The sequence below is a fragment of the Rhinoderma darwinii genome, chromosome 3 (assembly GCF_050947455.1).
Source record: "Rhinoderma darwinii isolate aRhiDar2 chromosome 3, aRhiDar2.hap1, whole genome shotgun sequence".
Classification (NCBI taxonomy): Eukaryota; Metazoa; Chordata; class Amphibia; order Anura; family Rhinodermatidae; genus Rhinoderma; species Rhinoderma darwinii.
The window spans coordinates 359,451,581-359,477,783 of record NC_134689.1 but is presented as its reverse complement, the minus strand read 5'-3'; the positions used below and the strand labels follow the sequence as shown (position 1 = coordinate 359,477,783).

The 26,203-nt window shown below is 43.3% G+C and overlaps 1 long non-coding RNA gene across 1 annotated transcript; it reads right to left on the bottom strand.

Moving 5' to 3' along the window:
• Positions 1–23,966: 23,966 nt before the first annotated feature.
• LOC142748243 (uncharacterized) lies at positions 23,967–24,759 on the bottom strand. The gene is made up of 3 exons (XR_012882203.1): positions 24,687–24,759; positions 24,516–24,575; positions 23,967–24,035 (listed from the first exon to the last, which is right to left on the bottom strand). It is a non-coding gene; the product is annotated as an uncharacterized LOC142748243 (long non-coding RNA).
• Positions 24,760–26,203: the final 1,444 nt, after the last annotated feature.

The following is a 26,203-nucleotide window of genomic DNA, read 5'->3' as shown; positions in this document are numbered from 1 at the left end:
TAAGGGTTCGTGGTCCCTTTATTGTTTATTTAGACACAGCGATGTATATACAGGTTTGGCTGTGCTTGGTACTGCAGCTCAGCCCATTCACTTGAAAGACTAGGCTTCCTGGTACACATGATTGGCAGGTTCATATGACCGGATTTCCACTGATCATACATCGATAGTCTATAATAAAGATATACCATCAATGAAGAAGCTCCGGCGGACACGAGCTGTCGATTTATTGCATTCATCTGAATGGCCGCCAAGTAATACTACATTTCCACTGCAGAGGAAATGTCTAACTGGTCAGGACAATCCCCTAACTAAATCAGCTGTTTGTCAAGGGTGTCTGGAGCTCCCATATGAAACGTGAGCAACAAGAATGGTGAACGAGCCGAGTCAAAATCAGAAGTGCACAAGGTACCAAACGCAGAGCAGGAGATTAGTCAGTAAGCCAGGGTCAGTATGGAGCAGGATCAAATAGTCAGAAGCTGTAGCTGGGCCAGGAAACCACACGAGAAGAATCACAAGCAAAGGAGGAACAGGAAAGGCAGGCATAAATAGACAGAGGGCGGGAGCTAGCTCCGTCTGGCCAGGCTGCGATAGGCTCTCCCACTCCTAAGCCTGCCATCCTGAGTGATGGAAGATGGAGTCAGTCTCAGAGACACAGACTCAGGTGCAGACTGATTACCAATGGGAGTATACACAGAAGTTGTGCCTGGCAGTTCCTTTACAGTACCCCCCCCTTTTATGAGGGGCCACCGGACCCTTTCTAAGTGGACATGGTTTATTGGGGAAAAGAAGGTGGAACTTACTGACCAATACCCCAGCGTGAACATCCCGGGCGGGTACCCAAGTCCTCTCTTCAGGCCCGTATCCTCTCCAATGGACCAGGTACTGGAGGGAGCCTTGGACCATCCTGCTGTCCACAATCTTGGCCACCTCGAATTCCACCCCCTCAGGGGTGAGAACGGGAACAGGAGGTTTCCTCGAGGGAGCCAAGGATGGGGAGCAGCGTTTAAGGAGGGAGGCATGAAACACGTTGTGTATTCGAAAAGATGGGGGCAACTACAGTCGGAAGGAGACCGGATTGAGGACTTCAATGACCTTATACGGCCCAATAAACCGGGGAGCAAACTTCTTGGATGGGACCTTAAGGCGCAAGTTCCTAGACGATAACCACACCAGATCCCCGACCATAAACAAGGGGTTAGCAGAACGTCTTCTATCAGCCTGAGTTTTTTGTACGCTCTGGGACGCCTCTAGGTTCTTCTGAACCTGGGCCCAGACTGTGCACAGTTCCCGATGAACGACCTCTACCTCGGGATTGTTGGAACTACCAGGTGAAACGGAGGAGAACTGTGGATTAAACCCAAAATTACAGAAAAAGGGGGAGACCCCTGACGAGTTACTGACCCGGTTATTAAGGGAAAATTCGGCGAGGGGAATGAATGAGTCCCAATCATATTGACAGTCAGAGATGAAACACCTTAAATATTGTTCTAGAGATTGATTAGTCCTCTCAGTTTGGCCATTAGTTTCAGGATGGAAGGCAGAGGAGAAGGACAGATCAATCTCCAACTTTTTACAGAAGGCTCTCCAAAACAAGGAAACAAATTGTACCCCTCTGTCCGAAACAATATTGACAGGGACCCCATGGAGACGCAGGATGTGTTTGACAAACAAGGTAGCTAACGTCTTGGCGTTGGGTAGTTTCTTGAGGGGCACAAAGTGGCACATCTTACTGAAGCGGTCTACTACCACCCACACCACCGACTTGCCTTGAGATGGAGGCAAATCGGTGATAAAATCCATGGAGATATGGGTCCAAGGTCTCTGGGGAATGGGCAAAGAACGTAGTAAGCCCGCTGTTCGGGACCTGGGAGTCTTGGACCTAGCACAAACCTCACAAGCGGCGACGTAGGCCTTAACGTCTTTAGGCAACCCAGGCCACCAATAGTTTTTGGCAATGAGGTGTTTGGTACCCAGGATGCCTGGATGACCAGATAGTGTGAAGTCATGATTTTCCCTAAGTACCCTTAGCCGGTATTGCAGGAGAACAAACAGCTTGTCCTCATGAAGGTTCCCGGGAGCTGAACCTTGATCAGCTGCAATTTCAGAGACTAAATCAGAATCAATGGAAGAAATTATTATACCAGGAGTCAAAATACAAGCAGGATCTTCCTCCGAAGGAGGGCTGGCCATGAAGCTACGCGACAGTGCATCAGCCTTAATATTTTTAGACCCAGCCCTATAGGTAACCAAAAAGTTGAATCTGGTAAAAAATAGCGCCCATCGGGCTTGTCTCGAGTTGAGCCTCCGGGCAGATTCTAGGAAAACCAGATTCTTGTGGTCGGTAAGGACCGTTACCTGGTGCCTAGCCCCCTCCAGGAAGTGGCGCCACTCTTCAAATGCCCATTTAATGGCTAAGAGTTCGCGGTTGCCAATATCATAGTTACTCTCAGTGGGCGAAAACTTCCTGGAGAAGTAGGCACAGGGGCGGAGATGGGTGAGGGAACTGGTACCCTGGGACAAGACAGCCCCCACTCCCACCTCGAATGCGTCAACTTCCACAATAAATGGCTCCATGTGGTTGGGCTGAACCAGCACAGGGGTCAAGATAAAGCACTTCTTAAGGACCTCAAAAGCCTGGACAGCCTCAGGAAGCCAGTGGAGGAGATCAGCACCTTTGCGAGTGAGGTCCGTAAGAGGCTTAGCGATGACCGAGAAGTTAGCAATAAATCTCCTGTAATAATTAGCGAACCCCAAAAAACACTGTAACGCCTTCAGGGAGGCAGGTTGGACCCATTCCGCCACAGCCTGGACCTTGGCAGGGTCCATGCGGAATTCATGAGGAGTGAGGATTTGACCCAAAAATGGTATCTCCTGTACCCCAAACACACATTTTTCGTTTTTCGCAAACAGTTTGTTTTCCCGAAGGACCTGGAGCACCTTCCTGACATGCTCAATGTGGGAGGACCAGTCCTTGGAAAACACCAGTATGTCATCAAGGTACACTACAAGAAATACCCCCAGGTAATCTCTTAAAATCTCATTTATGAAATTCTGGAAGACAGCAGGAGCATTACACAACCCAAAGGGCATGACGAGGTATTCGAAATGACCTTCGGGCGTGTTAAACGCAGTCTTCCACTCATCCCCCTCTTTGATGCGGATAAGGTTATACGCCCCCCGTAGATCAAACTTAGAGAACCATTGGGCCCCCTGAACCTGATTAAAGAGATCAGGAATCAAAGGAAGGGGATACTGGTTCCTTACAGTGACCTTATTCAAGTTACGGTAGTCAATGCATGGCCTAAGACCACCATCCTTCTTCCCTACGAAGAAGAAGACAGCACCTACTGGAGAAGTAGAGGGGCGAATGTAACCCTTGGCCAGGCATTCCTGGATATACTCTCTCATGGCTTCACGTTCGGGACAAGAAAGATTAAATATCCTACCCTTAGGGAGCTTAGCTCCTGGTACCAATTCAATTGCGCAATCGTATTCTCTATGAGGAGGTAACACTTCGGAGGCCTCCTTAGAAAACATCAGCGAAGTCCTGAACAAACTCAGGTAGCGTGTTCACCTCCTCAGGGGGAGAAATAGAATTAACAGAAAAACATGACATCAAGCATTCATTACCCCATTTGGCGAGCTCCCCAGTATTCCAGTCAAACGTGGGATTATGCAACTGCAACCAGGGAAGGCCTAAAACCAAATCGGAAGATAATCCCTGCATCAACAGTACAGAGCACTGCTCCAAATGCATGGAGCCAACAAGGAGTTCGAAAACAGGGGTATGCTATGTAAAATAACCATTAGCAAGAGGAGTGGAGTCGATACCCACTACCGAGACAGGTTTAGGCAAATCAATCAAAGGCATAGCTAGAGACATAGCAAATTCCACAGACATGATATTAGCAGAAGACCCTGAATCCACGAAGGCACTGCCGGTATTCCGGCTGCTTATTCTTACGCCTAGGACAGGTGTTCACTTGATGCTTGTCATCCCCACAATAGAAGCAGAGACCGTTCTTCCTGCGGAACTCTCTACGTTGTCGGGGGGACACGGAGGCCCCGAGTTGCATAGGTACCTCCGAGTCTTCCATGGAAGAGCGAAGCAACGGGACCTCGGGAGGCATCATGGGGGAGTCAGAGGGGAAAACACAAAAACGTTCAAGCTGTCGTTCCCTGAGACGTCGGTCAAGTCGTACCGCTAAAGCCATAACCTGGTCTAGGGAGTCAGAAGAGGGATAGCTAACAAGCAGGTCTTTCAGAGCGTTCGACAGACCCAACCTAAATGGACACCTTAAGGCAGGGTCATTCCACCGAGAAGCTACGCACCACTTCCTAAAGTCAGAACAATACTCCTCAACAGGTCTCTTACCCTGACGTAAGGTCACCAGCTGACTCTCGGCAAAGGCAGTCCTGTCAGTCTCGTCATAAATGAGTCCGAGAGCAGAAAAGAAACGATCAACGGAGGAAAGTTCAGGGGCGTCAGGAGCCAAGGAGAAGGCCCACTCTTGGGGCCCTTCCTGGAGCCGGGACATAATTATACCCACCCGCTGGCTCTCAGAACCTGAGGAATGAGGCTTTAAGCGGAAGTAGAGCCTACAACTCTCCCGAAAGGAGAGAAAAGTCCTCCGGTCCCCTGAGAACCGGTCAGGCAACTTGAGGTGGGGTTCAAGAGGTGAGGTGAGGGGCACTACCATGGTAGCGTAAGGCTGTTTGACCCTCTGAGCCAGGGCCTGGACCTGTAGGGAGAGACCCTGCATTTGCTGGGTCAGGGTCTCAAGGGGGTCCATAGTAGTGTCAGGGAGCAGGGTAGACTAGGTATATGGGCTTGTGATTATGTAATGACGGGGGTAGGGAAACGGACAAGTGAGCCCTAATCTACCGGCCACTCTGTCCCTGCCTACTTGCAACGACCCGCCCTAGGCGACAGTGTACAACTTGGCCTCGGTCCCTACGCTCAGTAAGTGCATGAGACAAACAGACAAGGGAACACAAAGCAAAGGGAAAGGGGCAGTTGCCCACGGCAACACCGTGAGCAACAAGAATGGTGAACGAGCCGAGTCAAAACCAGGAGTGCACGAGGTACCAAACGCAGAGCAGGAGAGTAGTCAGTAAGCCAGGGTCAGTATGGAGCAGGATCAAATAGTCAGAAGCTGTAGCTGGGCCAGGAAACCACACGAGAAGAATCAAAAGCAAAGGAGGAACAGGAAAGGCAGGTATAAATAGACAGAGGGCGGGAGCTACCTCCGTCTGGCCAGGCTGCGATAGGCTCTCCCACTCCCAAGCCTGCCAACCTGAGTGGTGGAAGATGGAGTCAGTCTCAGAGACACAGACTCAGGTGCAGACTGATTACCAATGGGAGTCAGTGGCGGATTAAGAAGACCATGGGCCCTGGGCTGTTACCCAAACTTGGGCCCCCCTTCTCCACCACCACCCTGCCGCGCCGTAACTATTGCTAACACTACCTAAACACTAGTACACAAAGTAGGCACATTATGCACAAAGTACACACAGTACACAAAGTACGCACATTATGCACAAAGTACACACAGTACACAAAGTAGGCACATTATGCACAAAGTACACACAGTACACAAAGTACGCACATTATGCACAAAGTACACACAGTACACAAAGTAGGCACATTATGCACAAAGTAGGCACATTATGCACAAAGTACGCACATTATGCACAAAGTACACACAGTACACAAAGTAGGCACATTATGCACAAAGTACGCACATTATGCACATTATGCACAAAGTAAGCACAGTACACAAAGTACCACATTATGCACAAAGTACACAAAGTAGGCACATTATGCACAAAGTACGCACAGTACACAAAGTACCACATTATGCACAAAGTACCACATTATGCACAAAGTACGCACATTATGCACAAAGTACGCACATTATGCACAAAGTACGCACATTATGCACAAAGTAGGCACATTATGCACAAAGTAGGCACAGTACACAAAGTACCACATTATGCACAAAGTACGCACATTATGCACAAAGTACGCACAAAGTACGCACATTATGCACAAAGTACGCACAGTACAAAGTAGGCACATTATGCACAAAGTACGCACAGTACACACATTATGCACAAAGTACGCACAGTACAAAGTACGCACATTATGCACAAAGTACGCACAGTACACAAAGTACACACATTATGCACAAAGTACACAAAGTAGGCACATTATACACAAAGTATGCATAGTACACAAAGTACACACGAGTATGCACATTATACACTAAGTAGGCACATTATACACAAAGTACACCTTGTAAACACATGAATATGGACATTAAACACACATGAATATGGGCATTAAACACACATGAATATGGATATTAAACACACATGAATATGGATATTAAACACACATGCACTTACCTTTTATGTCTTCACTGCAGCTCTTCTCCTGCTCACAGCACAGAGCCCGCCGACAGTCTCCCCTCCCCCATGTCCCGACAGCTAGCAGCAGAGGTGTTTAGAGCAGGGAAGGGGGGCTGGAAGGGGAGCTTCTAAAGCAGCACAGACCACGGCTGCTAAGTAGAAGCAAAGCTCCCCTCGTCTGACAGGTGCGGTCCTGGCACCGGGGCTCCCTCCGGTGCTAGCGACGCCACTGGGCATGAGGGGGTTGGGCCCCCTGGCAGTCTTGGGCCCCGGGCGACCGCCCGAAACGCCCTAATGATAATCCGCCACTGATGGGAGTACACACAGAAGTTGTGCCTGGCAGATCCTTCACAGTCATGAAAGCTGAAGAGACCGAAAATCTCTGCGATCCAGATGCCAGTAGACATTCGGGTTTACGAGTCGAAAAATGGCGCATAGGCAAAGGGGGTGTTGAGATGTGTTTCTGCTCATATTCTTACTCTAATGGTAGGAAACAAATTGGCGATAACTCCGATCCTGGCAATTTTCCCCCTCCGATAGATGCCGTTGTAAATAGTGACCGTGGCAGATGGAGTAAGCTACCTCTGTCCCCCAATCACCCCCCACAACGGTTGCAATGACAGCCAGAGACCTATTAAAGGCATCCAGGTCTCTCATCAGTGCCCTACAATTAAGCCTTGCCAAATGACAAAAAAAAAGTAGCTAAACTTTTAAAAAACATTTGACATGTCATAGTGACATGTCAGAAGTTTTGATAGGTGGGGGTCCGAGCACTGATGGCTAAAACAAGGTGGCAATAGTGCTTGGGTGTTTCTGATCGGCTTTCCTCAGAGCAGTGTACAGGCTCAATTATGAGTCCATGCACCGCTTTCTCGACTTTCAGAGGAAGGCCGATCAGACACAAAGTAAAAGCGCTCACCCGAGTGCTACTGCCGCTTTATTTTAGCTATCGGTGGAGGTCTCAGTGCTCAGAAACCCACAGATCAAAACTTCTGACATGTCACCATGACATGTGAAAAGTTGTTTTTTTTGTTTGGTACCCTTTAATAACATTTTAAAAAATATATAAAGTTAAAAAATCCCCCATTTCCCATTTTACACAAAAAAAATTTTCAACAATAAAAAAATTAAACGTAATACATCCGTAAAAGTCTGAACTAGTAAAAAAATAAACAGCATTGCTTTGTTATTATTTCACTCCCCCCCCAAAAAAAATATAATAAAAAGTGATAAAAATGATGAAGTAACCCAAAGTTGTAACAATAAAAACTACACTAATGTTCAAAGCGATAAAAAGATTGGCACTGCTTTGGCTCGTGGAGCGCTATAAGTCTCAATATTCAGACGACCGTATAGGTCTAAACGGATTCAATTGGATCCACAACAGGTGGTGATCAGTGGTGTGATGAGACAAGCACAAGTGCAGTAATAAAAGTAGAAGAGATCCACGGCACTCACCATTCAGTTGAATTTTCATTTAATGTTGTGGCAAACAAAGGCAGTATGGATGTGGAGCACAAGCCTACGGCCGTTTCACGTATACTCATGCTTTGTCAATGCCAATAAAAACTACAGCTCACCCCGGCAAAGAAAAGGTAAATCATAATGAAAACAAAATAAACTTGGTATCGCCGTAATCTGGCCCTGCAGAAAAATGTTAACATGTTGTTTTTACCGCACGGTGAACGCCATCCCACAAAGAATTTTTCCATTTCCCAGTACATTATATAGTACATTAAATAGTGCCATTAAAAAGTACAACTTAACCAGATAAAAAACAAGCCCCCATATGGCTATAACGATGGAAAAATAAAAAGTTATGGCTCTTGGAATACAACAAGGAAAAAACAAAAAGAAAAGAAAGAAAATTGGTTGTGTCTACAAGGCGTTACACGTGCGTTTATAAACAGGAAACATCTCTGATTTTCCATTTTGCTGTTTCCTCTTCTGCAAATATTCTAGACAATTCTAGACAATTTATGTCTTACCTTTTATTGACTTGTTCTTGCAGGGGCACAGGTTGATGACAATATTTCCCGTCGCACTACTCAGCGCATTGTGGCGCCTCCCGGTAGCCGTGCCAACATCACCAGCCTAGGCTAGACCCAAACTAATTCTCCTGCCCCTGATTTGCGTTCCTCCTCCAAGATGAATTATTTCCGAAAGATTTACCGATTCCTGGCTTTTTTTTTTTTTAGAATCTCGGGGGCAGTGACTTTTTCTAGGAGAAGATACCAACAGTTTAGGAAACACAGAGGGTTACATCGCTCATACACACCTATATGTATGTATGTATGTATGTATGTATGTATGTATGTATGTATGTATGTATGTATGTATGTATGTATGTATTTGTACTTTGGTACATATACTCATATGTAAATCATTCATAGGTGCCAGTTGGTATGTTTGCATGTGTTTGAGCATACTCGGGTTGAATTAGAATGCTCCACAAGACCTGTCCTTTCTAGCGACCATTCACGCCCCTCTTTAACTCGACACCCAGGTCGTTTTTTTGTACTTCAGTGAAAGGTCACCTTATAGAAACATCTCCGTCTTGCTACATTCAGGGTCATGGATTTAGGATTATACATCTCTGTGAGAAAATAAATCAGTGCTTAGAAGAAGACATTTATTTTTCATCATGACGACCATCTACTAAACAATGATGTCAATACAATTCACCAATAGTTAAATCTTTTAATTTTATTTATTGATTTTATCGCAAGTGTAGTCAAGGTTCTTACATTACCACCGAAAAAAGGCCATACTTACAAATGGACACAGCCAGGTCAGAAACGCTGATGAAGGAGTGTGAGCAGGTGCTTTAAATAATAATAGCCACTCCCACTGGTCTTGAGGGGAGTGGTGTGTGGTGCATGGGATGTGTAGTAAGAAATAAATGAATAGTGTGTGTGCAAGTGTAATACTAAAAGTGAACTATAGGGGGCAGTAATGAGTGAAGTGCCTCAATAGAAATAAATGGATAATGGGGTGCAAGTGTGTGAAACATGGAGGGATAGTGTGTACGTCATGAGGCACAAAGTGTATAGCCAGGTAGAAGCCTATTTGTGACGCCTTGATAGTTCATAGAGCGGGCTACCCTGCTTGCTATGCCAAACAACAACACACCATGCTCTCCCAGCATCAAAGACCCGGCTGTGTCCAAGAGAAGCGAATATAAGTAGTAATGAAAAATACCTGGGGTATTAGTAATCATTTTGGCCAAAAGGACGCAAGCTCGCAATCCACGACAAGGATCCCCAGACTTGCGAGTCCCTACCTCCTTAAATGGAACAGATGTTCCTGATGTACAGACAGAACCGATAAAAACAAAGGGACATATACAAAACCACCGAAAAAAGGCCATACTTACAAATAAGGAGTTAGGGACTCGCAAGTCTGGGGATCCCAGGTATTTTTCATTACTACTTATATTCGCTTCTCTTGGACACAGCCGGGTCTTTGATGCTGGGAGAGCATGGTGTGTTTTTGTTTGGCATAGCAAGCAGGGTAGCCCGCTCTATGAACTATCAAGGCGTCACAAATAGGCTTCTACCTGGCTATACACTTTGTGCCTCATGACGTACACACTATCCCTCCATGTTTCACACACTTGCACCCCATTATCCGTTTATTATTATTGAGGCACTTCACTCATTACTGCCCCCTATAGTTCACTTTTAGTATTACACTTGCACACACACTATTCATTTATTTCTTACTACACATCCCATGCACCACACACCACTCCCCTCAAGACCAGTGGGAGTGGCTATTATTATTTAAAGCACCTGCTCATACTCCTTCATCAGCGTTTCTTACCTGGCTGTGTCCATTTGTAAGTATGGCCTTTTTTCGGTGGTTTTGTATATGTCCCTTTGTTTTTATCGGTTCTGAAGGTTCTTACATTACTTCATCGGTACTTATCAACTATCCAAGACTAATACGTTGCACAGAAAGACCTTTAATGCAAGACTAAAGCTATAACATCGAAAACCTCGTGCCGAGAACGCCAAATGTTGCAATCGATGTGGGTGTAGGGCGTTCAGAGGGGACCCTGGTGCTGACATTGCAGGGTAGCTGTTCCATTCAACCAGTTTTTAACCCATTCTGGGATTTGTGGCTGTGTTCCTGATTGCAGGAGATGTTGTGCTTATGCAAATTAATGTGTCTAGAATAAAATGTGCTCTCTCCGATATCTTAAATAGCAGAGATAAGTCTTGTGTCTTTTTCCTGTAAACACTGTGTTCTTATTTCTTATCACAGGATCCACTAATAAAATGTTGTGCTTTCAGCAATGCTTCTAGCATGTTACTCTTAACTTGTGTCTTAAATTCATACATTATTTGACACCATTGCTTTAAGGGGTTGTACGCTTTTGGATTACATTTACACACATGTTCTCATGAGAAATCCAGGTGAATACCCTAAACGCATATGTTAATAAAGCATACTTACTAAAAAACCAGAGCCCTTCTGCCTATCTCTTGGCTCCTGTATAAAGATGCCTGGAAACAATGTGGCTAAGTCCATATATATGGCACCCTGTACATGTGAAGAAGGGTCAAAAGATCCTTTCTACATCCACCAGTGAGTGCTCAGAACTTTTCTTGATCTACCAATGTGTGTTACATCTTCTGAAATTCAATTATACTCCTGACTAATTGTGCTTCAAAGAGATGAGCCCAGGACGTTTTAAGTTACATAAGCTTTTAGAACATGTTGAGTTATCATTTGGACACATAGAATAACAGACTGAGCTCCATCCTACATGAATGAGCTCCGGCAAAAGGATGACTTCCACCAGCCAGGAGAGAACGTGATATGTGGGTGACTACTTCTTGTTAAAAATTATAATTTTGACTGCACGCAGCCACCATTAGGGGGGGCTCACTGCATATGGATTTATATATCTAGTATTGAACTCAATGGAGCTATATGATTTTTTTATGCAGCAAGCTCCATCTAGTGGCAGGCAAACGCTATAACTCAGCAAGAAGTAAAAGCACTTCAGTGCGAAGCCCTCTCTCACCACAGGCCCTATAGCGGTTGCATGGCCTGCCTCTATGGATAAATCAGGTCCCATAGGAAAGTGGCCCATCTACAAACAGCTTTTTCGGAAAAAATCACTTTGGCAGCACTCATGACCCATGATCGGTATACAATTATTTATTACTTGCAATGATCCTCTATACTCGATGGATGCACTTGCATACGTTGAGGTTCAAGTCTGGATTGCACTTACAGTTGCAAGACAAAGTAATGCTTCGTTCACATCTGCGTCAGTACTCCGTTTCAACGTTGTGTCTCAGCTTTACGTCGGAATGGAGCCCTAACTGACACAAACGAAAACCATAGATTTCCTTTTCAATCACGATTGATTTCAATGGTAACGGATTCAGTGGCAATGATTTCCGTTCGTCTTTGTTGTACAAGAGTTCCGTTGTTTTGACGGATTAAATAGCGTAGTCGACTACGCTATTGATTCAGTCAACGACGGAAATCTTACACAACGGAACCAAACGGAAACCATTGGCACCGGATCCGTCACCATTGAAATCGAGACAGGGTCTCGTTCTGACGGAAAACTCAGACTGAACGTCGGAACGGGACCCTGGAGCAGATGTGAACGAAGCCTTAGTGAACCCTTTGGAAGTACCTGGATTTCCGCATTGATTACTAATAGAATGTCACAATTTTAGACAAACACAATCTAAACTGAAAACAATTGAGTAAATATTCACAGTACAAGAAGAAAAAGTAAGTGAACCTCTGTGTTAATGACTTCTCCAAGAGCTAATTGGCAAAAGGTGTTTCAATTAAGGAGGTGAGGTCGGAAGTGTGGGTTTCACAGGTGCTTTGCTTATTAAATAAAGGCACACAAAGCCTGGTTATTGACAACAAATCTTAGATGGGCTCGTGTAGTATAGATGACTTAAGCTGGAAAAGGCTACTACAGCATTGTGAAAGACCTGGGTGTATCTCAATCCACGTGTAGGTAAACTGTCTACAAATGGAGAATATTCAGGATTGTTACTACTCTCCGTAGGAGTGTGCATCCTCTTAAGATCACTCCAAGAGCAAAAAAGGCAATGTGGAAAGAGGTGAGAAAGAATCCAAGGGTAACAGCAAAAGACCCACTGAAGACTCTACAAACTGCAAAAACCTATAAGAAAAAAAAACATTTAACTAGAATTTCACATGGAAAGATACCACTGCCGCTGCTATCCAAAAAAACACTGCGGACTGTCTCAAGTTTGCCCTAGACCACCTGGATGTTCTACATTGCTTCTGGGAAAATGTTCTATGGACAGATGAGTAAAAAAGTGGATTTTTTTTTATCACAAATGGCAGCAGTCCGTGATCCAAAGCTGAAGAAGCGTTGGGTCATGCAACAAGGCAATCACCTAAAGCACACAAACCAACTAAAGAATGGTTGAAAACGAAGAGTTGTGTTTTAGAATGGCCGGTACAGAGTCCTGACCTCAACCCTATTGAGATGCTGTCAGACATGATCTGAAGAGGACTATAAAATAAATACCTATCCTCGTTCCCACGATGAGTGGAGATCCCTTGGCAGGTCTCCTCTGGTCTGTGAATTGTGTACGACTCGGCGCAGGCAGGCTTGATGACGTCACAGCATCATGCCTGTCTCTGCCAAGCCGCTCATGGCTGGCATTATATAGTAAATGTTGAAGCAGGGAGCTGACGGCTCTCTGCTTCACCATTGGATTCAACTTTATCTGCCTCTTAACCGGTTAAGGACTAGGCTGTTTTACAGCTAAATGACCAGAGCAAATTTCACAATTTTGCTATGCGCTTCTTTAGATGACTATAACTCAGCAGGTGAATAAAGTTCATCTTTGAATTTTACACTCTTTTTAAAGGACAGATAGGGCTTTGTTTTAGTGGCATTTGTCAGTATATATCATTTTTTTTTTTTTCTCTAAAGTGGGCAAAATTGGAAAAAAATGCAAGAATTTAACAATTGCGTCGGTTTATGCTAGCATTTTTCACACACGGTATGAACCACGGCCAAAATTAATCTCCTTTCACATTCTTCCACTTCTCCCGTGCATGGGGATACCAAATATGTGAGCCTTATTCACTGTGCGGGCATGTGCCAGGGCTTGGCATAAAAGGAGGCTTTTTGGCCTTTTCGGTCCAGGAATTTTGCATTTGATTTTATAGCCGTATACTGTTTTCTGGGGGGCATAATGCTGCTGAAACATTAGAAACACCCCATAAATGACTTCATTCACACAAGTAGACCCCACAAGGTTTCCTTCAAGGGGTTTATCATATTTTTAGCAAGTCCAGTTTTCTTCTGAAAGTTTCTTGAATAAGATGGAACAAAATAAAATCAGCACTTTTTTAGCAAATGCGTCAGTTTAGGCTAGTATTTTTCACACACGGTATAGACCACAGACAAAATTCATCTCCTTTCACGTTCTTCCACTTCTCCCGTGCATGGGGATACCAAATATGTGTGCCTTATTCGCTGTGCGGGCATGTGCCAGGGCTTGGCATAAAAGGAGGCTTTTTGGCCTTTTCGGTCCAGGAATTTTGCATTTGATTTTAGAGCCGCATACTGTTTTCTGGGGGGCCTAATGCTGCTGAAACATTAGAAACACCCCATAAATGACTTCATTCACACAAGTAGACCCCACAAGGTTTCCTTCAAGGGGTTTATCATATTTTTAGCAAGTCCAGTTTTCTTCTGAAAGTTTCTTGAATAAGATGGAACAAAATAAAATTACCTTTTTTTTTTAACAAATGCGTCAGTTTATGCTAGCTTTTTCACACACAAAATGGACCACGGACAAAATTCATCGCATTTCACATTCTTCCACTTCTCCCGTGCATGGGGATACCAAATATGTGTGCTTTATTCACGGGCATGTGCCAGGGCTTGGCATAAAAGGAGGCTTTTTGGCCTTTTCGGTCCAGGAATTCTGCACTTGATTTTATAGCCGCATACCGTTTTCTTGGGGGCCTAATGCTGCTGAAACATTAGAAACACCCCATAAATGACTTCATTCACACAAGTAGACCCCACAAGGTTTCCTTCAAGGGGTTTATCATATTTTTAGACAGTCCAGTTTTCTTCTGAAAGTTTCTTGAATAAGATGGATCAAAATAAAATTAGCAATTTTTTAGCAAATGCGTCAGTTTATACCAGCATTTTTCACACACAGCATAGACCACGGTCAAAATTAATCTCCGTTCACATTCTGCCACTTCTCCCGTGCACGGGGATACCAAATATGTGGCCTTATTTATCACATAGAGATGTAGGAGGGCGGAGGATAGAAGAAGATTATTTCACAAATCGCTTTTTTTCAAAGCTGGTTTTACAAAACTCAACAGAGTTTCTATAACACTTCCAAAATATCTGCTCTTGAAGCAGAAATCCCAAAATATTCATCTAGGGGTATAATGGGAATTTATTTTTTGGGGTTTTCTAAAATAAGAAATTTCAGGTTAATGCAAATGGCGCTCTCCAGCAGATGAACTTTAGAAAACATCAAACATGACATCCACCCCCCACCCATTCCCTCCCCCACCCTTGGAGTAAAATCATGGGAAAAATAAAAACGTAATGTAGGGCAAATATATTTTCAACAAATTAACTAAAATCTAATAATTCAGAACAGTGTGGTATTTTTTAAAACATGGCTCAATGCACAGGCCTGGTTGCGAGGGACATGAGGGACAGAAATATCGGGAATCTTTGCGGTGCCCGTCTTTTCTGCAGACGCGGCACTTTTTCTGGGGGTTGCTTCTGGTTGCTGTTGGGGGAATCCGACTGATGAAGTGTCTTTCAGTCAGTCGCGTGACATCCTCAGACTGGGGGCATTCTCGGGTGTCCTGAACATCAAAAATGAGGCCTTCAATAATTTTTTCCTGGAAATCCAGGTATGTGTCTCTGCCTCTGTTTTTTTTGTAGAGCACAAATGAGTTGTGGATGGCCACCTGTAACAAATAAATGGCCACCTTTTTGTACCAGGTTTTAGTTTTGCGTTTTACTAAATAGGGCTGTAAAACCTGGTCGCTTAAATCCACCCCCCCCATGTACTTGTTATATTCGGACACGCTCACTGGTTTGTGCTTGTCCGATGTTGCCCCCCTTTCCCTCACTGCCACTGTTCCTGCGGTATGAATCGTGCTTAGCACATACACATCTTTGCGATCCCTGAACTTGACCGCCAGCAATTCTTCAGATGCATAAGCACAGGAGTCCCCCTTTACCATGCGCTTCCCCACTAATTGCTGTGGAAAACCAATTCGGTTTTTGCGCATGGTACCACATGCCCCAGTCCTTGCAGCATGCAAATGCCTAAACAGGGGCACACTCGAATAAAAATTATCACAGTACAGGTGGTACCCCTTGTGAAGCAGAGGCTGCATTATCTCCCACACGATCTTACTGCTGGTGGAAAGATCAGGGGGGCATCCAGGAACATTTATTGTGCGGTCCCGCCCTTCATAAATCCTGAAGGCGGTGGTATATCCTGACCCGCTTTCACACAATTTGTAGAGCTTAACGCCATATCTTGCCCTTTTGGAAGGTAGATATTGGCGAAAGCTAAGTCTGCCAAGAAAGTTGAGGAGGGATTCGTCCACACTTACATTCTGCTCAGGGGTGTAGAGTTGCAGAAATAAATTATTCAGGGAATTTATTAGCGGTCTTATTTTGAACAACCGATCCCGGTTTGCATCGGTACTTGGGGGGGCCTGTGCGTTGTCATTGAAGTGGAGGAACCTCATTATTGTCTCATAACGAGACCTGGGCATTACTGCAGAATATACTGGGGTGGCTTGGGCAGGTCTTGTTGACCAGTAAGACCTAATGGAGGGCTTTTTGACAATACCCATATTTAGGGTGAGCCCCAAAAATTTTTTTAATTCCTGCAAATTGGTGGGCGTCCAATCTCTGGCATGGGTGGATGAAGGTTTCTGCCTTATATATTGCGTGGCATATAAATTTGTTTCGTGGACAATCTGATTTAGGATGTCGTCCGTTATAAATAAATGGAAGTAATCCATTTGGACAAAATTTGTATTGTCCACGGTTATGCCAGGAGTGGCCGTAATTCCTTGGATTCTAGGCCCAAAAGATGGGGCAGGTGCCCATACAAGAGCCTGGACTGGAGGGACCAGGCTGTCCCGTGCTACAGCGCTACTTGGCCCTGCGCTTTCATGTTCTGCAGTTTCGACTGCATCAGGGACAACGTCCCCTGAAGATGAACCTGAAGTGACGCTGTCATCGTCACTACCTAAAACAGGTTCCATCTCGGACGCCATCTCTGATGCGGTCTCCGACTCAGACCACAGCATGGCGTATGCCTCCTCGGCGCTAAACAACTTCCTCGCCATAACGTAACTAACACTAACACTAACTAAACAAATTATTTTTTTTTTTTTATATAAAACACACAAACTAACTGCTATATATATCTACACTACCGCTAACAAAAAAATAAACCGCTATTGCTATATATATTATATATATGTGGATATATATATAATTATATACTCCCTACCTGCCTATTCTAATAGAATAAAAGAAAGAAAGGTAGATAGATAGAAAAAAAGATAGATGGATAGATAGATTGTATAGATAGATAGAAATCTATCTATACAGAGAATGTTTTAGTGTAACTGTATTTTTTTTCACTGTATTCTTCTGGCAGCAATTCTCCCGAGTCTCTTCTTCTCCTCAAACTGAAACAATGTTTGAGGAGAAGAAAAGAGGCAGGAGATTTACTGCCAGAAAAGTCAAAATAAAACAAATGTGGTCGCTGTGAGAGGTTTTAACAGCGACCACATGATCAGGGACCATCAGATTGGTCCCTGATACTCTGCCCAGTGCCCAGAGCTGTTGGTAACAGCGTGGGCACAGGGCTGTGTGCACGCGATCGCGTGCACACTGTTTTATAAGCAGGAATGCATGTGATCGCTGTGATTGGTTGTCACAGCGACGACATGTTCAGGGACCATCAGATTGGTCCCTGATACTCTGCCCAGTGCCCAGAGCTGTTGGTAACAGCGAGGGCACAGGGCTGTGTGCACGCGATCGCGTGCACACTGTTTTCTATGCAGAAATGCATGTGATCGCTGTGATTGGTTGTCACAGCGATCACATGTTCAGGGGCCAAAAGATTGACCCCTGACATTCTGCCCAGTGCCCATGGCTGTTAGCAACAGCCAGGGCATAGAGCTGTGTGCACGCGATCGCGCGTGCACAGTCTCTGAAGTGCGGCCGTATATATACTATACGCCGGACTTTAGAGACCCTGACCGCTGGCCGTATATTTACGGCCAGCGGTCGGGAACCTGTTAAGGATGCAGATATAGTTGAAACCAGTACAAACCACCAGCCGCCTGGGATGGTTAGGAGGTTTGCCAATATATATCGCATGAGACATGGAGAGTAGTCCCAATCATATCATATTTACTGTATGCAGTGTATGCAGGGATACAATGTGTGTATTACTTTCTTAGCACCACACCATGACCATTACTTGTCCTACAGCTGAAAGGGGAGGGGAAATAGTCCTTTAAAAGTGTGCTGTATTTAAGTTCAGTGATGTGAACAAATATTTTCCCCCTTTCTAATGTTTGCTATTGTTGTTACACTGAATGGTTTCTGAAATGAAAAATAAGTAATATAAGCAAAGGAAACCTGAGTATTTATTGTACTGTATTTATTTAAAGGAGACCAACTAGAAGAAATTAAGACTAACTAGAAGAAAGGCTAATGAAGGGGCCACAGTTCTCCGGCCCCTTCATTGTTTATCCAGTCACGGCAGGTCCCCATTCACTTGATCATCGTTCTGATGATCGGTTTAGAGGTCATCACTGGAAAATCCTGGAAAAACCCTGCCCTCACTAAAATATATATATATATATATATATATGTAGCGTCCATGGCCGCGGGCCGTCGGGTTTACTCACCTCCCGACGCCCGCAGCCATGGGTCTGTGATCGCTGGTCTCCGTCTCCCTCCTAGGAGATGCCAGCGCTCACTTCCGCTCCGTTCGGCTGTGTCCCGTAGGGTGCGCGCGAGCGCTCGCACCCAGCCTTAAAGGGCCAGCGCGAGCAAATAGGAAATCGTCATCATCATCAACTGCCACGATTTCCTGGTCTATAAGAAGGCCCCTGGCTTTCTAATCCTTGCCTGAGCGTTGTTAGATTTCCCAGTCTGTCTTGCAAATGGTCCCTTAGTGTTTCCCGTTCCTGTTGTTACCCGTGCCTTGTTCCCCGTTCCTATTTCCCGTGCTTTGCCTTAGTATCAAGTTGTGCCACGTCCTGTTTCATCTGCCACGTCTGGAGGAATCCGCCACGTCTGGCGCAACTTGCAGCTCCTGTGTTATCCTCCACGTTTGGCGCCATCTGCTGCACCCAACTCATCTGTGCCAGAGCTTCGGTCACCGTCTGGACTATACAGGTACCCTTGTGTGTGACATTGTATTTCTGGGGTTTCCTGTGGTTTGGCCAGCTGGCTTCCCGCTACGGCGGTACGGCCTAGTGGGTCCACTAACCCGCTCCGTGACAATATATATATATATATATATATATATATATATATATATACATATATATATATATATATGTATATATATATATATATATATATATATATATATATGTATATATATATATATATAGATATATAAAAAGGATCTATCACGTTAAATGTCAGAATGGGCTAATATCAGACCCTAGACCCAATCCCTATATTAATATCAAACTACTATATTAGTTTCAGACATACATAAATATATTTATTTATTAATATAGAACAGAACTCTGTATTAATTCACAAACCAGACTGGGCCTCTATATTAACATCTGACTCCTGACATGACATAAATACACATTCAGACACCAAACTAAATACTTACCCACCTTTCTTCCGTATTTTGTTCAGCTCCGAGCGGTACAGAATGTGTGCTGACGCTAACCAGCATAGGGACCCAGTGTAGCTGTGCCCGGAGCTGAAGAAGAGCCAGGAGGTAAGTTTACATGATGCTATCTATAGGATTAGACCAATAGATAACGGACGATTTCTATAATTTCTTTTTAAATCTGGAGGGGGCCCATGTTGCGCACACCCCACATTCTGCTTCTTGGGCAAGTGCCCCGGTAGCCCCCTCCGAGCAAGCCTTTCTATATGTGAAGTCGCTTTTCACTCAGAGAAGGAATATTATTAATTCAACGCTCCACAGACACAGATGAGTGGTAGAAGTTTATTGATAGTAATGAATATCTGTGCAGTTGTTATCGCACTTTCCTCACAGCAAGAATGGAAAGTCTCGTAGCTGCTTCTACCAGAGAATCTGTGATGAATTAATAGTGCGCCATTGTCAGTCTATGATATCACTACACTGACATAATGGTGGAAACACGCACATTCACTATCACACCGGCAATCACCAGGACTCCCGAATACTGTCCTCATAGTTACGATAATGATGGACAGGGGCGTAGCTATAGGGGGTGCACCCGGGCCCTGGAGTCTGAGAGGCCCAAAAGCCCCTTGGCCGAATAAGAAGACACCAGTATTATAAATGATATATGGTAGGTCGGGGCCCTGTTGTAGATTTTACATTGGGACACAGGAGCTTCAAGTTACGCCTCTGATGATGGATCACCACTGAAGAGATGGAGGAGTCTTCTCAACGAAACCCTTCACAGCCGCCATTATGTTCAATCCAGATGTTGACCTACTTTACCAGCCAAGATGTCATGTGCCAGAGCCAGAACAAGCGATATTCTACAAGCAGCAGCGCTCATCAGACACTATCTCTTTCCAGCAATTTCTGAATGTTGTGCAGCTTCACTAGTAGCAGCACTAACAGGGCAGCGACCAGTAGGAGTGGAACGCCGACAGCACCGCTGATGATCAGGATTTTTCTCAGGCTGTCGTCTGTATTGCTGGCAGTGGCTGCAAGATCTTGTTGTGTGGCTGGAGACGCTGTTATTGCGGCTGCTGTATGCGCTGTTGTTGTACGGATGGTTGGCGCTCTTATTGCGGCTGCTATATGCGCCGTTGTTTTAGTTTTTGCAGCCATTTTTCTTGCTGCTGCTAGACGCACTTTTAGTTTCTGGATTGCTGCTGGGGCTGGTGGTGTTTTTATGGTTGTTTGATAAGAGGCTGTTGGAAAACAAGAAAATGATTAGAAAATCAATAATTGATTATCAGAACTGTATTACAGAGATGAGAGATCTGGGAGAGTAGAGAAGCTTACGTTCAGTTGTTGTTTCTTCCAGCCAGGGATAGGACTCCTCGTCATAATCTGGTGGCGCTGGTGATAATTCTGGAAATAAGACGTGTCACACAGTTCATCATTAGTAAATGTTTTCTTCTGGTCACTACTTATTTCTGGTGTGAATGTTATGTATAAATGTCAGTATATGGCGTGTGCACGGAGCCTGTACAGAGGAGAACACAATTCCTGCAGCTCCGTACTATGGAGCTATAGGCGCTCTATGTCAGATTAATATGGAATCAGACCGAAAACCCTCCACATGTCTATGGGCGCCATATTACGACTCTGTATAACTCGGAGGTGGTATAGAGGCATAACATGATGCTGTACATGAGCCCCATATCTGTGTATATAACATTTATATCAATGACAAGAATGATCTTAAAGACTGAAGTAAACGTTACCTGCACGGTAGATGGTTTCTGCCTTCTCAGGAGATGTTTTTCCTGCATTGATTTTACGAGCTAAAAATTAAAAATGAAATCAATTAAAATTCCATGAAGCTAAAATAAAATAAGTAATACAAATCCTGATATTGTGATATTATAGCTATAACTGTGTGATGCTCCTAATATTGGGATAGATAGAAGAACTTGTCATCATAAGATAAGAGACATAACAGTCTGTGCCCAGGTCCAGACCAAATATGACTGACAGTGACTGGTATGTAGAATATCTACTCTCATAATGACTGAGACATCCACTGGTAACAGGCTGTGACATTAGTGGGCATTACCATGACACTGGACCTGCCCGTCCTGACAAAAACACTAATTCTATTATATCATTCCAGTGTATGTGACTTATCTTATCTTACTCAACGACATCTTATAATCATTTACTTGTTAGAAATGTAATTAAATGGATATTATGTTAATCAGAAAACTGTTCCCTAACCAGTCTCAGAGTTACATGTGTTACTGTATGATCTACTGTGTCTTTGTATATAGAGGTGGATCTACAGCCATAGCCTCCCTGTTTATATGAGATACGATGTTATATTATAAGGCCCCATGCACACGACAGTAAAAAACCTCCGTTTTTGCGGACTGCAATTGCGGTTCGCAAAAACGGACCCATTCACTTTCATTGAACGCGGACACCTTTCCGTAGCACTACGGAAGGGTGTCCGTGCCGCGGAAATGTTCCGGGAATTATGGAACATGTCCGTTCTTTTGCATTTTGCGGGCCGTGCTCCCATGCTTTGCATATATATAATATGAATGATGTAATAGATAGAAGATGTTACCTGCATGGTCGGATGTTTCTATGTCCTCATTGATTTTACGACCTGAAAATCAGAAACAAAATAATAAAGGCCATGAGATTAAAGCAAAGCAAGTATGAATCCTGATATTGTGATATTATAGATATTATATCTACTCTCCTAATGACTGATACATCTACTGGTAACAGGCTGTGGCATTAGTGGGCATTAGTACACTCAATGTATTTCCTTCCATCTTCTTTTTACTCCATTGCAGATGTTTCCTCCTAATGTATAACTCTGCAGTGTATTAGTGCTTATATATGGCCACTGTGTAGGTTCTGTGCTTTCTACTCAACCAGATTAGTGAACCCATTTATCACAGGAAAGCTATGGGGTATAGTGGACTGGAGGAGAGCCTGGTGTATATTGTCAGTCAATGTAGAATATGAGTGTGAGCTCCATCAGGAGATATTTCCTTCATTGATAGTGGAATAAAGCGTCATGTAGAGCAAAGGGTCAAACCCTTTCATGTTATTCTAATGGGTCATATATAAATAATACTGGTGAGTGGCGTGCCAGTCTGGAAAAGGGTGCAGTATGTCTTTCTACACAGCGGTGGATCTACCACCATATTGTCCTTCTTTGTATGAGATAATTTATTATATTGTAGGTATAAGGCCAGAGCTACATGCACTATAAATGTATGTATGTATATGTATATATATATATAGTAACAGCTCCAATTACAACTGCCTCATGACAATTACTGTCTGTAGAAATACATTGGGTCATGGTTACATGTAATTTTCAGGAGATTAATTGTCTCAATGGTTATAAAGATATTCCTCAGACAGAACTTACCAAGCTTTCTCCTAAATACAACCCGGATTTTCTTTGGTTGAATTGTTGTGGTAAAACCGATTTCTCCTGTATGATAAAAATTCACATGCACTTTTATTATTGAAGATTTCATTTCTACCAAATAGACTACAGAGATGTAACTGAGTATTCAGACTCTCTTAGGAATTATTATTTCCAGATAAGAGCATCATATATATTTCCTGTAATATTTCCATGATTTCCAGTCCCCTCTACATCTCCGCTTCTTCTACACTGGGACATTTGGAGATGTTACATTTTTATTAATTATAGATTCCACATGAAGAACAAGATATGAAGCTGAGAACAACAAGAAGATCAAGATAAACTTACCATGGAGGATTCCACGTGGAACAATGATGGATTTTAGTTGTTTTTTGGTGGAAATTCCATTGGAGTGTCCTATGTGAGAAAAGTACTTGAATTACCCTCCATAACTATATATTCATAGCTTGTCCAGCCTATTCTATTACATAGAAGTAATTAAACTGCATTATTAGTCATCTACTTTATATATAGATACTTAGTACAATATATCAGCCTCGTACTAGAACAGACAATATATGTATCTAGAGAACTCACCGATCCCCTGTAGATCAGAAGCAGTCGGGGATGTAAACCCCTGTGTTGTGCTTGTTATTACTGCACTTGTTGGACCTGGAAGAAAATACAGAGAAATTGTTGATCTAATCCCAATAATCCTAATCCATTAACACTGTAATACATGACTATATGTGGTGAAGTAATGGGGTTCTAGTCTACTGGAATGTCTCCAGGATTCCTCCTCCTGACTGGACGTCCTTCTATACATTGCTGACCACAAGTGTCTTCAGGTTCCTCCTCCTGGATGTTGAGTGTGGACACAGAAGACAATGTGCGGGATGGAAACTTGTATCTTCTGTCCCTGACTGCTGCATGATAAACTGAGCCGTTATGTCCTCTATGGATAGATATGTGTCTGTTCTATAATGTGTTATTATATTACCTGCAGGGGATGTGGTCGTGGTGGTCGGCAACAGTTGTTCAGTTGCAGCAGACGTCTTTACTATAATAAACAAGAACATATTATAATTATTCACAAAAAAATAACAATAAGTGACCCCAATATATGGAGAATCTTATTCCAGTATCAGCCTTGTACTAGAACAGACAATATATGTATCTAGAGAACTCACCGATCCCCTGTAGATCAGAAGCAGTCGGGGATGTAAACCCCTGTGTTGTGCTTGTTGTTAATGCACTTGTTGGACCTGGAAGAAAATACAGAGAAATTGTTGATCTAATCCTAATAATCCTAATCCATTCTGATGTGCTGCACAGAGCAGAGAGTCATTCACATACAACATTGTTATGGAGACAATATAATGGCGGAGCCCACCTTCTCCACATGTAGTAGACGCCTTATTGTTCCCTACTCTCCTTATATATCAGCATTGGGGGATCATTAGGGACCATGTTCTAGTGTAATACATGACTCTATATGGTGAAGTAATGGGGTTCTAGTCTACTGAAATGTCTCCAGGATTCCTCCTCCTGACTGGACGTCCTTCTATACATTGCTGACCACAAGTGTCTTCAGGTGCCTCCTCCAGGATGTTGAGTGTGGACTCAAGACAATGTGCGGGATGGAGACTTGTATCTTCTGTCCCTGACTGCTGCATGTATAAGCGGAGCCATTATGTCCTCTATGGGTAGAGATGAGTCTGTTCTATAATGTGTTATTATATTACCTGCAGGGGATGTTGGCACGGCGATGGACGATGGTTTTATTATCTCGCCAGACGTCTTTTCTGTAAATAATAAAACAATATATTATAGAAAAATCAAATAAACAATGTAAATGATGAATATAATGTGTTTTCTGCCATTGAAGACACAGAAGACGTCCAGAAGACACTTACCATCGATGGTCAGAGGAAGAGTCACCACAATTTTCCTCAGACGTGTTTTAGGTTTTTCAGTTTGTACATCAGATGTTCCTATGTGAAGGACATTCCATTTATTGGTTATTTATGTTTCCTGTATTATCTATCCTGAGTATAATATACATCATATGTTTATAGTACCAATCTGTTATTATTATATATGGGATTATGTATCTTCTACTGTAACTGAGAAGAACATTAGAGGTCACCAGGGAGCTGTATGACATATAACAGGCTGCCGGCTGAGGACATTTCTACATGACTTCTAATATTCCTTATAATTTACAGTATGGGACTATGTCCTCTATGGATAGAGATGAGTCTGTTGTATAATGTGTTATTATATTACCTGCAGGGGATGTTGGCACGGCGATGGACGATGGTTTTATTATCTCGCCAGACGTCTTTTCTGTAAATAATAAAACAATATATTATAGAAAAATCAAATAAACAATGTAAATGATGAATATAATGAGTTTTCTGCCATTGAAGACACAGAAGACGTCCAGAAGACACTTACCATCGATGGTCGGAGGAAGAGTCACCACAATTTTCCTCAGACGTGTTTTAGGTTTTTCAGTTTGTACATCAGATGTTCCTATGTGAAGGACATTCCATTTATTGGTTATTTATGTTTCCTGTATTATCTATCCTGAGTATAATATACATCATATGTTTATAGTACCAATCTGTTATTATTATATATGTGATCATGTATCTCCTACTGTAACTGAGAAGAATATTAGAGGTCACCAGGGAGCTGTAGGACATATAACAGGCTGCCGGCTGAGGACATTTCTACATGACTTCTAATATTCCTTATAATTTACAGTATGGGGACAGGACCCCCTTGTTCTTAGATTAGTTGGGGGTCCGGTCACTGTGATCACTATGTGATTGACATAACAGAGATTTTATCCCCTTTAAGATGGGAGGACAATTGTAGAATAAAATGGTGGCAATAAATAAACTTACCTTGTACGGACTGAAATTCATCCATGATTTGTTTGAGTTGTCTCAAACCCCTGAGAAAATCACGTTGTGTTTCTCCTATAAGAAAAGAATGAAACACATGACCTTTTATTATCATTGGTGACATCTGGGGCCAAACATCGTAGTGATATGTAATAGTAGATTGTGGATTACTGGAGGGTCCTACATTGTACATCTGTAGTCACTGGTAAAGGGTTCACCTCCTTTATCATTACATTTCCATCAATACCAGAGATAAGTATATACTATGGGCACATAACATGTATATTACAGTAAGGTAACGGCCTCCCATGTACTGAGACAAATGAGCCGTAATAACGGGGGGTCCTGGAGATCTGCTTTTAAGAGGTCACCCACTTTACATCCCCCCTATGTATAAAACACATGTAATAAAGGGGAGTTCTTCACACTAGAGAATCCACAACTGCGGCATTTCTATCTACAAGCTTCCATATTACATATAATAAAGGACATTGTTCTTACCTTCAGCATAAGCTGGG